The sequence below is a fragment of the Ailuropoda melanoleuca genome, chromosome 8 (genome assembly GCF_002007445.2).
Source record: "Ailuropoda melanoleuca isolate Jingjing chromosome 8, ASM200744v2, whole genome shotgun sequence".
Lineage (NCBI taxonomy): Eukaryota > Metazoa > Chordata > Mammalia > Carnivora > Ursidae > Ailuropoda > Ailuropoda melanoleuca.
In genome coordinates, this window is record NC_048225.1 from 6423277 (window position 1) to 6439625 (window position 16349).

The window sequence follows — 16349 nt, forward strand, 5'->3', positions numbered from 1 at the left end:
CCAGAATGGTTGGGGCTGTGTCTGTTCATCTTTCTGTCCCATTACTGAGCACAGCATTAATACACTGTAGATCATCAATAAATATTTGTTGAATGAAGAAGAGCAGAGGATAAAATAGATGTTCAATACAGTATCAAATGAATTTGTGTGTTTGCGTACGTGTGTCTGTATATCTGAAACTACTGCTGCTAAACGGCATCTCCATACTGCCTCAGTTTCAGAGTTGTTTCTCACTAGCAGCAACCGACCAATGTTTCATACACAGTTGCTTGCCTAAGCAATGGGTTTAAGAGTGATTGCTAGCCATTCAATTGGATTATAAAATAGATGATCATTTTTATTTTTCAGATGTCTAAATAAGCCTTCCATTCTTATTGCCCCTATTGTTCTCCATTCAACAGAGTAAGCTTTTTAAATAATAGAATAAGATTCAGATAGAATGTAGAAAATAATTAAATTACTTATCAAATATCTATTGAGAATCTTTTATGTGCCAGGCTCTGTAAGGAATCTTGGAGATAGGAAGATGAAAAGGCACAGTCTCTATCCCCAAGGTGTTTACAGTCTTTGAGGGAGACAGACGCTGAAACACACCGTGTGTTGTAGGCATTATCATTTAGGTATATGTAAGATGTTAGGAGACCACAGAGGAGGGAAACTGATGAGAGTGTGCAGGATGAGGTAGAACTGCTTGTCAGGGAAGACTGCTGAGAGAAAATGATGGCTTGGCTGAATATTGTAAGTAGGGATTAGGTTATCCAGGTGGTAATGGAGAAAGGGGACGCTTCTCACAAACACTGGGATACAAGAGATTATGATGTGTAACGGTAATGAAAAATTAGCTAAGTGTAGTATAGAAGGTAGGGGTAGGAGAGGAGATTTAAAAAAGATGGTGGGAAATGTTCATTGCAGCCCTATTCACAATAGCCAATGTGTGGAAATAGCTGATGTGTCCCACTAAGAGATGAATGGATAAAGAAAATATGGTATACATATACAGTAGAATATTATTCAGCCTTACAAAGAGAAGAAAATCCTACCATTTGCAACAACAAACATGAACCCTGAGGACTTATGCTAAGTGAAATACACCAGTCATAAAAGGACAAAAACTGCATGATTCCACTTACCTGATGTGTCTAAAATAGTCAAACTCATAGAAACAGGCACTGCAGTAGTGATTGTAGGGGGAAATGAGTTGTTATTCAGTGGGAACTGAGTTTCAGTTATGCAGGCTGAAAAATTCTAGAGATCTTCCTTATACTGCTTACAGTTAACAATGTGATATCATGTACTTCAACAATTTTTTAAAAAGTAGATCTCAGGTCCACTGTTCTTTACCCCCCACCCCCCCACACACACAAAAGGAAGGTATAGGATATGTCTATTGCCTTGATTGTGGTGATGGCATCACAGATGTTTACATCAAACTGTACACATTAAATATCTATAGTTCTTTGTATATCACTTATACCTCAATAAAGCTGTTAAAAAGGAGAGATGGGAGGGAAGTGGAACAAGAGTAATTAAATGCAGTCCAATTATAAAGAACTGTAGCCATGCAAAAGAGTTTGATTTCATTCTGTAAAGAATTTGACAGTTTTGAGTAGGGGAATAATGTGGTCAGATTTGGATTTTAGAAGTATGGCACTGTCTGCATAGGAAATCATGCCCAGATTCAGGGAGATGATTTAGACGGTTGTTATTAGTGATGAGAGCCTAAAAGAGATGTATGAGCTAAGAAAAGGGATGTTTTTGAAGCACAAATAAGGAAGAATAGGCAAGGTTGTAGAGAAGGAGAGAGGAGATAACTGCTGGAATGCAGTCCCAAGAAATAAAAAATGAATTGAATCTATAGCTCAGGCAGGAATTAGACCTTTACAAGAGAGTCTTCTTTCCCATGGAATTCTCAATCAAATCTGTCAGCTATCTATGAAAGTAGATAATGAGGTTAGAAGCTATTACCATGCAGTTCTTACTACAAAGAAATGGGATACTGTCTCCCTCACTTTCATTGTAACCAAACTATAGTATTTCAGTGGGCAGGGCCTATGTCTTATTCCTTTTTTATATACCCATATCTGATACAGTAAATGAAGCATAGTAGATAAGCAGTAAATGTGCTTTCTTGCAGCTCATTATGGAGTTGGTATCTCATGAATCCAGTCTGTGAGTAAATGTGTATATAAGACTCTATAAATAATCTGAGGTTTAAGAGCCTTTTGAATTAGCCACAGTCATAGCTTTTCTTGAAACACAACTGTATACAAGTACCCAAAAAAAGATAATATCTTTTTATGTTCTTTTATGTAGATTTATTACATAACAGATCCTTAAAGAAAGGGTCAGTAGGAGGGACTCTTTGTTGTTTTACAGATGATTTTGAGATAATCAGAAATACAGAGAGAATGAATGATGAGAATATTCTTTATGAGAATGTATGTTTTATGTCTCCAGTACTTGTTGGCATGGCTAGAGGGCCAAAGATCTAATTGCCTGGGAATACAACAGATGCACTCATGTTCATGGAAGGCACTTTTTAGAAAATCAAGTTTAAGGATTCTTGACAGCATTTTTGGTCTCCAAGAATACTAGCAAAGAGGTAGAGCTATAATTTAAAGCTTTTTGTGGGATTCAATTTCACTAAAATTTGTATATTGAGTACCTACTATTCATAATGGACTGCATTCAAGGTTACTGTGCCTTTATGGAATTAAAAAAAAAGCACCACCTACAGGAAGATAATTTGTGCGATAGAGACTTTATCTGACAGAAAAATAGTAACTCATACCTTTCTTCAAGTCCTGGCCCAGGGCACAAAGCTTGGTTATTAGCGCTAGCAATCATTTTCAACCCTGACTTGTCATGTTGATCAGGCACACTGGTGTAGTGTGCAAGCTACATAGCCTCATGTAAGAGCCCTGACTTTTGAAAATCCAGAATACAAAATTGAAGGGGACCAGTTCCTGACCTCAAGCACTCCAGTTCTGGTCAGGGGAGGCATACACAGCCAAATATCCAAGTGACACTAATACAAGATGGAGAAGCACTAAATGTTCTAATTGAGGCACATGCACAATTCTGTAGATATTTCTAAAACAATAGGAAATCAAACAGGCATCTCTATCCCCATAGCAGCATGACATTGTGAGGAGGCTGCCACAGGATTTACACAGCCCAACAATAAAAGTAGACATTTGATGATGGAGGGAACCATCTGTGAAAATATAAGTGGTTCCATTTTATATATAAATACTCAGATAATATTTTAATTAGAGTTTCATGGATCTAGAAGTACAGAGCTAAAAATACATCTCTAGGGAAAGTATAAAGACATCATTACATGCTGTAGTAAGCATTGGGTAGAGTTGTGAACAACTAATTCAAATGAGGTCACAACTAATTATGGGGATTGGGAATTATTTTTCAAAAAGAAGTGATGCTTCACACATTGCATAGTGAACATACAGTTTACAGTAATCCCCAGAGAAAGTAAAGTTTACAGATATAAATATGTGAAGAAAAAAGAAATGTAAGTACAGTAACTATGATATCTACTTAAAAGAAAATGAGAATTTCAGAGTGCTTGTGGGTGATATCAAAAGCAATCCCCATTCCTTCTTATGCTAGCTGGTGATTCAAGGTGAGAGAAATGCTGCTATGAGTGGGTTATGGATATCTCCAAGGAGGCATATCTTTGATTGACCTGGCAAGTAGAAAACACAAGAGACAACAACTCTTATTTTAACAATAAAAATAATCTGGGTAAGCTACAAAATCATATTTTCTTTTTTAACTAAAAAGCTTAAATATTATATAAAGAAACTTAAATTAACTAAGCTTCCAGAAAATGACAAATCTTTCATAGGAGAAGGAGATCCCCCTAAAATAAATAAATAAATCTTTAAAACAACAACAACAACACATGGTGGCTCAGTTGAGCATCTGACTCTTGATTTTGGTTCAGGCCATGATCTTGGGGTCCTGGGATCAGGCCCCACATAGGACTCTATACTCAACAGGGAGTCTGCTTGGGTATTTCTCTCCCTCTCTCTCTGCCCCTCCTCCCTGCTCATGCTCTCTCTCTCTCTCTCTCTCACTCCCTCTCACTCTCACTCACTCTCTTTCAAATAGATCTTTTAAAAAAAGAAGAAGAAAGGAGACCCATGGCTGTTCTCATCTGATAGAGTGTTGGGACGTCTAATCTGCCATACACAGGAAAAAGGAGAAACCCAGGCAAAACATTAAGTAGTTTAACAGATTATAGACAGTCACGACAGATTAGAATTCCAATGCACCCTAACCATAGAATGAATCTCAACTACCTTCCAACCCTTTCTCTAAGGATTCACCAAGGGCTCAGGGATAGTAAACTAAACACCTGGAGACAGGACAGAAGAATTGAGAGAGACACCCCCTGAAACAGAGTGTTAACAAATGCAAGTCAACCACTCTCCACTGACAAGGAAAGAGCATGAGAGCTGAGAGAAACCCATCTGATCCTCTTTAGGAATTTATCTACCAAAGGCTTGGGGGAAAGACAAGGGAACTGAGAGAAATCCCTTTGAGGCATTAAAGGCCTTCATCAAATGCAAGGTGTCTCTACAAAAGCAATAAGATCTCCCCAGTTGCTTAGTAGGCTGGCAGCTAGCTATAATGCAGAAAGGGAGATCTTTTATGGTTAGGATGATGGCTCAACTTTAAATCATAATGAGACCTCTGGAAACTCACCAGTGCTCAGATCTTAAGTCATACAGAAAAGAAAGCCCTGATTTTCCAAAAACAAAAACAAAAACATTTGAAGAATGTTTGGAACATTTGGAGAACTGAATAAAATTAAGCAGCTAATCTAGGAGCGTGGCACAATATGGAATGTGCCCCTTTTCTGAGGGTGAATATTATTTACTTCAGTGTGTACTTTTAAAAAATATAAAATAAATAACTACAATATATATGAAGCCCAAGAAAATATGACACATAGACAAAAGAAGAAATAGTCAATTGAAGCAGACCCAGGGCTGATGCGGAAGTTGTTGTTATCAAACAGAAAACTTACTTGGATTTTAAAGTGCTAAAGGATATAGAAAAGGTGGACAAATATGCGAACCAATGGGAAATTTTAGCAGAGACATGGAAACTATTGAAAAAGAATCAAATAGAAATGCTAAAAGTGAAAAATAAAACAAGTGAAGAGTTCATTAGATGGTCAGACTAGATGTAACAAAGGAAAGAATCAATGAACTAAAAAAAAGTATGTAAACTGAAATACAATACAATAAAATAAAAATGGGTGCCTGGGTGGCTCAGTCAGTGAAGTGTCTGCCTTTGGCTCAGGTCATGGTCCCAGGGTTGAACCCTGCATTGGGCTTCCTGCTCAGAGGGGAGCCTGCTTCTCCCTCTCCTTCTGCCCTTCCCACCCACTCATGCATGAGTGCTCTCTCTCTTTCTCTAATAAATAAAATAAAAAAAAATAAACAGATTTTTTTTTCCTTTTTTTAAAATAATAGTATTTTTTTATTATGTTAGTCACCATACAGTACATCCCCAGTTTTTGATGTAAAGTTCCATGAGTCATTACTTGCATATAACACCCAGCGCACCATGCAATATGTGCCCTCCTTAATACCCCTCACCAGCCTATCCCATTCCCCCACTCCCCTCCCCTCTGAAGCCCTCAGTTTGTTTCCCAGAAACTGAAATATTTTTAAAAAAAGAGTGAGAAAGAAACAGAATGGATTGAAACCATAAAATTCCTGGAAGAAAATGTAGGCAGTAAGCTCCTTGACATAGGCAAAGATTTTTTTTTTTTTAAGTTAAGTTTTTTAGTTAAGCATCCAACTCTTGATTTTGGCTCAGGTCATGATCTCAGGGTCCTGGGATCAAGCCCTGTGTTGGGGCTCTATGCTCAGCAGGGAGTCTGCGTGAGGATTTCTTTCCCTCTCCCTCTGCCCATCCTCCTACTCATGTGTGCTCTCTCTAAAGTAAATCTTAAAAAAAAAAAAAAGGCAGATCTGAATTGACATTTTTTCAAAGATGACATACAGGTGGCCATTAGATACATGAAAAGATACTCAACATCATTAATCATTAGGGAAATGCAAATCAAAACCTCAATGAGATATCACTTCATCGTGATATGAATCATTCCAGAATGGCTTCATTCTAGAATGACTATTATAGAAAAGACAAAAAATAACAAGTGTTGGCGAGGATGCAGAGAAAAGGGAACACTTATGCACTATTGGTGGGAATGTAACTTGGTGCAGCCACTATGGAAAATAGAATGGAGGTTCCTCAAAAGATTAAAAATAGAACTACTGTAAGATCCAGCAACTCCACTTCTGGGTATTTATCCAAAAATAAAAATTAAAATAAAAGCATGAACTCAACAAGATATCTGCACCCCCATGTTCATTGTAGGATTATATAGAATAGCCAGGATGTGAAACAACCTAGATGCCCATTGATGGATATCTGTGATGCATATATACATATGCATACATACACAAACACACACACACACACATATATATAATATATAACATATAACGTATAACATATATGTATGTATCTAGCATAGTCTGTGCCCTTAGGAGCTTATGTCCAATAGAGGAAACACATTTAAATAAAAATTACCATTCAGGAAAGAAGAGGTTGAGTAAACTGCTCTAGGAGGTCAGAGGCAGCCTGAAGAGGTAAAAGGTAAGAAAAAATTCATATGCCCATATGCAGTTATTTTCCATCCCCATCTCCCTGCCCCCAGACGTAGGCATACATGTTTTATCATATATCAGTAATTCTTTCTTTTTTATTGCCTCTTATCCTGAACAGTATCTCATTTTATTTTGCTTGTCCAATTACCAGTTGATGAACACTTGTTGCTTCCAGTTTTGGGCTGTTTTGAATAATGCTGTTAAGAACAATGACGTATAAGTCTTTGTGTGTACATTTTCATTTTCCTGAAAACAGGAAATGAAACAGAGTGACTGAGATTTGTAAAATAATATCAAAAAGTCATACATGCATGTACTTGGAGTTCCTGAAAGGAAAGCAGAAAATTAGTTGAAGAAATAATGGCTAAAAACTTTCTAATATAGATATCAAACCAAAGACCTGAGACCAGTGATCCAAAGAAAGATAAATGGAAAACCACATGTAGGTACATCACAAACTGCTATTTAAAAGAGAGAAAGAGAGTGAGAAAGAGGGAGAGAGAAAAAGAGACAGAGAATCTTTAAAATGCCAGAGAAAATCAAACAGACTGCACATATAAGGATAATAATATAAATTAGGATGATTTTTCACCAGGAACAATAGAAACCAGAAAGCAATGAAATGACATTTTCAAGGAGCTTAGAATAAAAAATACTGTCAAGCTAAAATTCTATTTCTAGAAAAAACATTTTTAAAAAGGTAATTCAAATCACTGGTGGTAAAAATAGATAGATGAATTCTGGGACAACCGGGTAACAATTTGCAAGAAGTTAAAATTACATCATATCTCACACCATATACAAGACTAAATTTCAAGTACTATAAGAAAGTAAAGATGAATTCTTATTTAACCTCAGTGTAGGGGAATGCTATCTAAATATGATCCAGGGGCGCCTGGGTGGCACAGCGGTTAAGCGTCTGCCTTCGGCTCAGGGCGTGATCCTGGCGTTATGGGATCGAGCCCCACATCAGGCTCCTCTGCTATGAGCCTGCTTCCCTCTCCCACTCCCCCTGCTTGTGTTCCCTCTCTCGCTGGCTGTCCCTGTCTCTGTCGAATAAATAAATAAATAAAAATTAAAAAAAAAAATGATCCAAAATCCTAAGCCAGTAAAAGATTGATAAGTTTGATGACATAAACAAAAAATTGAGGGACAAAAGACTAAAAAAATTATAGAAAAATAGCAGATATAAAGAGATAACTTGCAAAATAAATTTAAAGAGATAATTATTAGACTGACAAAATTCTCCTGGCAATAATGTGGAGAAACAGACACTCATACAGTGTGTTGGAAATGCAAACTGGTTCCACCCTTTTGAAAGAAAATTTGACAATCTCTCCTAAAACTGCATATGCACTTACCCCTGATCTATAAGTCTCGCTTCTAGGAATATAAGCTTAAGATACACCTCTAGCAATACAAACATATGTATGCACAGCTTGTTCATTGTGGCATTGTTTATAATAGCAAAATGTTGGAAATAATCAAAACATCCATGCGTAGGAGAGTGGTGGTTGAATAGTATATCTACATAAAGAAATATTAAGCAGTTGTCAAAAGAATAAGATAGATCTCTATGAAGAGCCTCTGAATAATTTCTAGAATATGTTAATGGGTAAAAAAAAACCAGTATGAGTAGCTATAGTGAATACCATTCAAGGAAGAAAGAGAGGGTGTACTAATATACATATCAGACTTCTGTGCAAAAGAAATACAGGAAGGCTACAGGAGATGCTACAGATAGGATACCTATAGGAAGCTGGGAAAATGCTGGAAAGGAGTGGGTAATGGGGGACAAGTTAGTAGGGATGAGAATGGAGTGATAATTTCTTGAAGCATAACAGCTTGTATAATTTTGGCTATTAGAACCATTATAACATTTTATATGCTCCAGAAAATAAATAGTTAAAATTAACCATGTTGTAAGGAAAACTTAAAATGGAATCCAAGCAGTATCTAATTAACCCAACTTTACTACAAATGCAGTGTATGAATGAATAACATAACCACGTTAAAGCATACAGGGAAGAAAAGAACTAACCTAAATGATTTTGGGAAGCAGTATTTTGACTGTATATTATAAGGCTAAAGGCAAAAAGAACTACAGGGAAATATGGTGGTCTAATTAGTAATTCTGTTATACATAAGTATATGGGTTACCAACTCTCTACTTTACGTATAGAGTAAGAGTAAGCAAACAAGTGAATATATTATAAGGAGAACAAGGTTTCTCATTGAAAGAATTTACAAATAAGGAAGCAGGAAACGGTGGAATAAAACTTGTAGTATTGGATTGCAATCGAAGGTATCAGTATGTATTACCCATGGCTTGTTAAAATATATATACAGATAAAGAAATATATGTCACACTGTATGTACACACACACACACACACACACACACACTGGTGTGTAAATACTTCAATATATTTCATAGCTCTTTGCTGAAAGAGCCTAGGAGCAATAAGAATAGCTAGAGCTCAGATATTGAAAAAATACCATTTTGCAACAAAAGGAACCAGAGCTTGCTGGAGAAATTGATTCTAGGATTGAGACATGGAAAGTACAAGGTGAACCTTATATATCTTGTGAAGTCAGAATATGAGGAAGTGCTTAAACATGTATAAGGAGAAACCAGATAACTCATACATTTCTGGTAGGAATGTAAAATTGTACAGTCACTCAGGAAAGCAGTTCAACAGTTTCTCATATAAAATTAAACATGCAATTATCGTTAGATCCAGATATTTCACTCTGGGAATTTATTCAAGAGCAATAAAAACTTACGTTCACACAAAAATCTGTACATGAATGTTTATAGCAACTTTATTCATAATAGCCCAAAAGTAGGGGGGGAGAGATGTTCTTTGATGAGTGAATGGGTAAAAAAGCTATTGAATATCTCAACCATGGCATATTAGCAATAAAAAAGAATGAATTGATACACACCACGACTTAGATTAATCTCCAGGGAATTACGCTGAGTGAAAAAAGCCAAGAATTTTCCATAATTAATGATAAGACAACATTACAGATTCAGAAATCTCGGAGAATACCAAGAAGGATGAAAACCAAACACCAATAAACTAACCAAACTCTCTCTCTCTCTCTCACACACACACACACACACATACACACACACACACACACTACATCTAGGAATATCATGTTCAAGCTACATAAATCTAAACACACAGAAGAAATATTGAAAAAAGCCAAAGGTGGGGGAAAGGGACATTACCTATACAAAATGAAAAAAGATAATTACAGCAGAGTTTCCATCAGAAGCTATGCAAGCAAAGCCATCTGGCTGGCTCAGTCAGTAGAGTATGTGACTCTTGATCTCAGGGTCATGACTTTGAGTGCCGTGTTGGGCCTAGAGATTACAGAAACGATACAAGCAAGAAAGCAGTATAGTAAAATATTTAAAGTGTTAAAAGAAAAAACTCATTAACTTCTAACTATAGACTAGAATTCTGTATCAAGTAACACTGCCCTTCAATAATAATAACAAAGAATTTATTGCCATTAGTCCTACACTGTAAGAAATGTTAAAATAATTCTTCAGGTTCATGTGAAATTATATTGATGAGAAATTTGTGATCTATATCACAATAAATATAATGCTAGAGAAGGAATAAATAAAATGTTTTATTTTCCTTATTCTTAGTTGACCTAAAAAATAGTTTACTTAAGGTACAATTAATAATAATGTATTGATTGATTATAGCATATGGATAATAAGTGAGATGAATTTCAGCAATCTCATGAGGAATGGAAGGATTTGGAAATTCTGTGTTATAAGGTAACTGTATTACACATGAAGTGATCTTGTGTTACTTAAATATGGATTTGGGGGAGGCAAAAATCAATCAATCAATAAATAAATGAGTTAGATTAATTAAAAATGTATATTGGAAACACTAGAGAAACTACTAAATTTTTTTAAAAGTATAATAGGCTAAGAGAAGAGATAAAATGAAATCATAAAATGCTCAATTAAAATGAAAAAAAAAAGAAAAGTGAGGGAAAAGATATAAATAAATAAACACCATAAATACAACATAGTTACAAATATGGTATATAGCAATCCAACTCTATTGATTTCACTTTAAATATGAGCAGTCTAAATACAGCAATTAAAAAGACAGAATGTCAAAATAGATAAAATAACACAAAACGGTGTTTTGTCTACAGGAAATTCAGTTTAATTATAAAGACTTAGGATAATAGTAAAGGTATGGAAAAAGATGTACCATGTTACCACTAATCAAAAGAAGGCTGGAGTAGCTATATTAATTCAAACAAAGCAGATTTCAGAACAAGAAAAATTATAGGGAAAAAGAAGGTTGTCACATCATAATAAAAGGTCAATTCTCTAAGAAATAATGATCTTAAATGTGTATGCATCTGACAGCATAGTGTCAAAATTCATGAGGCAAAAGTTGAGGGAAGTGAAAGGAGAAATTCACAAATTCACTATCATAGTTGGAGATACCAATACTTCTTTTTTTAGTAATTGACAGATCAAGCAGACAGAAAATCATTGAGAATATAGTTGAACTGATCAGCACTATCAGCTTGATCTAATTGACATTTATAGAATAGTCTTTCACAAAACAGAATATACTTTTATCTCAAACTCACATGGAACTTTAACCAAGATAGAACACATTCTTGACCATGAAATACAACTTAAATTTAAAAGAATAGATATCATAAAAAATATATCTCAAACCACATTGGAATTAAACTAGAAATCAACACCAGACAGTTAGCTTGGAAAATCCCCAAAGATATTTGGACGTCCCTAGAGTTATGGAAATGAAACAATGCAATTCCAAATAATTATTGGGCCAAATGAGAAATCTTAAGGGAAATTAAAAAAAAAATTTTTTTTGAACTAAAATCTCAACAGAACTTTGACCAAAAGAAAAAAAAAAGATAAAATCAGGAATGAAAACTTTCTAAAAGTGAAAAGTCCAGGACCAGATGACTTCACTGGTGAACTTTACCAAACATTTAAAGAAGAATTCACACCAATCCTTCTCAAATTATTCCAAAAAAAATTGAAGAGGAGGGAATATTTTCAACTCATTTTATGAGGCAAGCATAAGCCTGATATCAATGCCAGACAAAAACATTAGAAGAAAATAATAGGTGAATATCCCTTATGAATATAGATGCAAAAAGTCTCAACAAAATTCTAACACACCAGACCCAACAGCATAATAAAAAGGTGATGCACTACAACCAAGTGGGATTTAACCCAGTAATGCAAAATGGTTCAAAATAATAAATTCAATCAATTTAATACACCATATTAGTAGAATAAAGGAAAATAAATACATTATTATCTCAATTAACAAAAATTAAAAGGCCTTTTACAAAATCTAACACCTTTAATAATAAAACAAGCTCAGAAAACTAGGAATAGAAAGAAACTTCTTCAACATAATAAAGAGCATTTAAAAACTCACAGATGACATCAATAATGAAAGGTTGAAAATTTTCCCAGATAGGAACAAGACAAAGATGCCCACGTTCCCAATGCCATTCAACACTGTACTGGAAGTTGTAGCCAGAGCAATTGAGCAAGTTAAAAAAAATGAAGAACATAAAAATTGGAAAGAAAAAATAAAACTGTCAGCTAATATTATTCTCTCTATATAAAGTCCCAAGTAATCTACAACAAAGCTACTAGAGATCATAAATGAATTCAGCAAAGTTGTAGGGTATAATATCAACATAAAAAAATCACTTGTACTTCTGTGCACCTGCAAAGAATGAGCTGAAAAGAGAATTAAGAAAGAAATTCTATTTATAGTAGTATGTAAAAATAAATTGTTAGGAATAATTTGATGAAGGAGATAAAAGATTTATACACTGAAAACTACAACATATTTCTGAAATAAATTGAAGAAGTCCTATATTCATGGGTAGGAAGATTTAGTCTCTTTAAGATATCAATGTTACCCAAACCTATCTATGGATTCATTGCAATTTCTATCAAAATTCCAACAGCCTTTTTGAAGAAATGGAAAAACCAATCCTCAATATTTTATGGAATTCCACTAAACACCAAACAGCCAAAATAATCTTGAAAAAGAACGAATTTGTTGGATCCCTACTTCCCAACTTCAAAAGTTACTACAATGCTACTGTAATCAAAACAGTGATACTAGCCTAGAGATACACATGTTGACCAATGGAATATAATTGCAAATCTAGAAATAAACCTGTGCATCTATGGCCATTTAATTTTTGACAAGGATGCCAGTTCTTTTCAATGTGGGAAGAGTAGTATCTTCAACAAATAGGCCTGGGACAACCAAGTTTCCCCATGCAAAAGAATGAATTTGGACACCTACTTCATGCTACATACAAAAATTCACTCAAATTGGGCAATGACTTACATATTAGATCTAAAATCATAAAAATCTTAGAAGAAAACATAAGGGAAGATCTTAATAATTTTGAATTTGACAATGGATTCTTAATTATGACATCGAAATATAGGCAACAACAAGATAAATTAGGTTTCATTAAAATTGAAAACATTGAACATCAAAGGACATTATCAAGAAAGTGAAGAGACAACCTACAGAATGGGAGAAGATATTTACAAATTGTATATCTGATAAGGACATAATGTTCAGATTATACAAGGAACTTCTGTGACTGAATAACAAAAAGACATTAAAAAAATGGTAGCGGAATCAAATAGATGTTTCTCCAAAGAAGATACACAAATGGCCAATAAGGACATAAAAATATGTTCAACATCATCAGTCATTAGGGGAATGCAAATCAGAATCACAGTGAGAGAACACTTTATGCCCATAAGATTGGCAAAAATAATAATAATGATGAACATAATGACTGTTGGTGAGGATGTAGAGAAATTGGCACCATCATACGTTACTGGTGGGAAGGTCCCATGGTGCAGCTGCTACAGGAAGCAGTAGCTGCTTCCTCAAAACGCTAAACGTAGAATAACCACGAGTCAGCATTTTCTGGTCATATACCCAATAAAAAAGAAAATGGGAACTCAGGTACTTGTATATCGATGTACATCACTGCAGCATTATTAACAATAGCCAAAAAGTAGAAACAAGGCAAATGTCTATCAATAGATGAATGGATAAACAAAACATGATATGTACAATGGAATATTTTTTAGCCATAGAGTGGAATGAAGTTCTGATACATGCTACACCATGGTTGAACCTTGAAAACATTATGTTAAGTGAAATAAGCCAGACATAAAAGGAGACATATTATGTGATTCCACTTACATGAGGTAACTAGAATAGGCAAATTCGTAGAGGCAAAAAGTCTATTAGATGTTACCAGGGGCTGAAGGGAATAGAAGATGAAGTGTTAATGCTTAGTGGTTATAGAGCTTCTGTTTGGATTGATTAAAGAGTTTGGGAAGTAGATAGTGGTGATAGTTGTATAACATTGTGAATATAATTAATACAACTGAATTGTACACTTAAGAGTGATTAAAATGGCATATTTTGCAGTATGTGAATTTTCCACAATAAAAAAAAAAATTAGTAACCAAAAATATTGAGCAGACATTTCACCAAAGATGAAAGAATGGCCATTAGGCACATGAACAGATGTTCAACATCATTAGTCAGTAGATAAACATAAAATAAAACAATGATTTGAAATAATTTCATACCAACTAGGAGGCTAAAAACCAGTCTGACAACACCAAGTGACAGAGATACGGAACCACTGAAATTTCCATCCATTGTTGGTGGGAGTGTGGAAGACGTACAACCACTTTGGGGAATGTTTTAGTTTCTTAACAACATTAATGCTATATCTGCCCTACAATTTAGCAACTCCTTTCCAATAAATATATTTAAGAGAAGGAAAGCTTATCTGTATAATATGACTTTTGCAAGAATATTTTCTATGGCTTTATGCATAATAGTCAAAACCTGAAAACAATTTAAATGTCCATCAAGAGGAGGATAAACTTATGTTCATTGTGTAATACTGCTCATCAGATTAAAAGAGCAAACTACTGATACACACAAAATATGGTTAAATCTCCTAGATATTGTTCTGAGTTAAAAAAGCCAGAGACAGGGGCGCCTGGGTGGCAGAGCGGTTAAGCGTCTGCCTTCGGCTCAGGGCGTGATCCCGGCGTTATGGGATCGAGGCCCCACGTCAGGCTCCTCTGCTGTGAGCCTGCTTCTTCCTCTCCCGCTCCCCCTGCTTGTGTTCCCTCTCTCTCGCTGGCTGTCTCTATCTCTGCCTTATAAATAAATAAAAAATCTTTTAAAAAAAAAAAAAAGCCAGAGACAGGGGGCGCCTGGGGGGCGCAGCGGTTAAGCGTCTGCCTTCGGCTCAGGGCGTGATCCCGGCGTTATGGGATCGAGCCCCACGTCAGGCTCCTCTGCTGTGAGCCTGCTTCTTCCTCTCCCGCTCCCCCTGCTTGTGTTCCCTCTCTCTCGCTGGCTGTCTCTATCTCTGCCTTATAAATAAATAAAAAATCTTTAAAAAAAAAAAAAAAAAGCCAGAGACAGGGGGCGCCTGGGTGGCGCAGCGGTTAAGCGTCTGCCTTCGGCTCAGGGCGTGATCCCGGCGTTATGGGATCGAGACCCATCAGGCTCCTCCACTATGAGCCTGCTTCTTCCTCTCCCACTCCCCCTGCTTGTGTTCCCTCTCTCGCTGCCTCTCTCTATCTCTGTCAAAAAAAAAAAAAAAAAGCCAGAGACAATGGTATACATTGTATGATACCAAATATGTAGGAGTCTAGAAGAGGTAAAGCAAACCTTTGTTTAGTCAGAAAGTAATTCCTTTTGGGAGATATTTGGCTAGAAAGAATTGTTAGAAAACTTACTGTAATTATGGAGATATTCTATATCTTCTCTTGGTGATTACATGGATGCCTTGATTATTGGAGCTTATTAAAGGGAGAAATTAGGTTATATTATAAGTAAATCATATCACAATAAAAAATAAAAAGAAATGAAAAATAAAATTAGCTTTGTGGATTTGTATGTAAACTTTAATAACAGAGAATGTGATTTACTTTTAATTTTTTGAAGATGCTCAGAAACGTGGTTTGAAGCATTTAGATTATTGTTGCTTGTTGCAAGTAGACTGTATGTAAATTATATTTTTACCAGCAGGTTCATCATACTCGGTTTTGATTTTTTTTAATTAATGTGAAAACCGTCAGAAAGTCTTTGCTCTCATATACAGTATTCCTCATTTATATATGCCAATGAAGTATTGATTATTGTTTTAAATTCTTCTTGATATTTTTTATAGTATGTGGGAAATATTATGGTAAAAAAAGGAAAAGGTGAGGAAAATACTCATTTATCTTATAAAATCTGCATTGGGTCATTGCTCCTATGGTGATGTGGTTTAGTTGCCAAGTAGAAAGGATTCAGAGTTGGGGTTATGTGTTCTGCTGTACTGCTAATTTGTTGGGTAATGAAGCAAGTGAGACAACCTCTTATTGAAGATCATTACCTCCAGCTTCCTTAGAAATGAAACTAGATATTCTCCAAGAGACACCACTCTAACTCATAAAACCTAAAGGATTTATTTAGGAGTACTTTTACTTCTGCCCCAGGATTGGGGAATCAATTTTAGCAGATAA